The sequence below is a fragment of the Triticum dicoccoides genome, chromosome 2B (assembly GCF_002162155.2).
Source record: "Triticum dicoccoides isolate Atlit2015 ecotype Zavitan chromosome 2B, WEW_v2.0, whole genome shotgun sequence".
Taxonomy (NCBI): Eukaryota; Viridiplantae; Streptophyta; class Magnoliopsida; order Poales; family Poaceae; genus Triticum; species Triticum dicoccoides.
In genome coordinates, this window is record NC_041383.1 from 85,938,286 (window position 1) to 85,939,953 (window position 1,668).

Here is a 1,668-nt window from a genome sequence, read left to right on the forward strand (position 1 = left end):
CATGCAACATGGCGAAGGGGGAGCGTTATGGCTTGTCGAAGTCACGGCGGGCAATAATATCTCGCTTATAGCGAGATAGCGCGCGCGTTGATCACGTCCGTGCGCCGATCACTCAGGGCGCCGCACAGAGAGTGAGTCAGCTACGTTCTGTAGTGTAGTCTAGCGTGGATCTGTGGGTTTCCTTCTTCTTTTATTTTTCTTTTTTCCCATTGCATAAAAAAACCAAAAAGTTCAAAAAGTTTGTGAATTCAAAAAAGTTAGTGAATACAATTTTTTTGCATGTATTTGAGAAAATATTAGTGAATTTGAAAAAGTGCATGATTTCAAAAAAATGTTCACGAATTCATAAAACGTTCATAGAGAATTTAAAAGGTGTTCATGTATCTGAAAAATGTTCATGCATTCAAAAAAATTAGGAATTTAAAAATATTCATGAATTCAATAAATGTTCATGAATTTATAAAATGTTCGTGAACTGATTTTTATAATTAATTCAAAAAATGCTCACGAATTTGGGAAATTTCCATGGAGAATTCAAAAAATGTTTGAGAGTTCAAAATGAACAAGTTTTGAAATCCCTAACAAATTTTTGAAAAATGTGAAAAAAAAACTAAATCTATGTATACATTCTTGAAATAGTGATTTTTTAAAATAAATTCCCAACATTTTCTAAAAACACAAACAAAAATGTACAACTTTCAAAAAATTTAACAATTTTTTGAATTTTTTTAGAAATTTCTGAAATAAAAAAACATAAAAGGAAAAAAAGAATAAAGAAAGGAAAAAACCATAATAGGAAAAAAACCGAGAAAACCAATAAAGAAAACAACCAAAACAATTAAGGAAAACGGCCCGGAAGCCAAAAAAACTAGAAGAAAAAAACTGCTACCTGAGCTCTTCCTACTCCGACTAATGGGCCGGCCTACCAGGAGCGCTCTAGTGAGCGAGCACTGTGAGAAGTGTTGCTGTGAGGGACTCGTATCATCTGCGAGTCCTGGTGTACCCGATGTCTGCCAGCCCGCAGACATCAACTGCCTCCCGGAAACCATCGATCTGTGGTTGGCTTCGACTGCCGATTCCATCATGTTCGTCTAAGTTTAGTACCTCGTTGAAATCACCAATGACCGCCCAAGGCCTATTCTGCATCTCGGCTATGTTTTTCAAGGTGTTCCAAGTATTGTGCCTATCTGGTACTTGGGCTTCTCCATAGATGAAGGTAATCCTGACCTGCATGTCCATCATGTTATCTACTAAAACATCAATGTGGTACCTCGAGTAACCGATAACTTCAACGTTTATTTCATTATTTCAAAAAATACATAGGCCACCACTCCTTCTAGAACTACTAACTGCATAACTTTTATTGAAACCTAATCCTTCTGCCAAATTTTCTACTCTCGAACCCTCTAATTGTGTTTCCAGAATACAAAGAATAGAGGGGGCAAACTGCCTCGCTAGGTCGCGAAGCTCCCGAACGGTCACGGCTTTGCCAATTCCGCGGCAGTTCCAGCAAAGAAGACTCATTGCGCTAGGCGAACCCCTCCCTGGGGGCTCGCCAAACGCGCATCCAGGGTCTTGTTAGATGTTGCATTCTTAGCTGTATTTGTCTCTGCAGATGAAGGGCTCGGTTTGTTTCTCTTCGTGTCTTGCTTTGATGTAGGGCTTGGT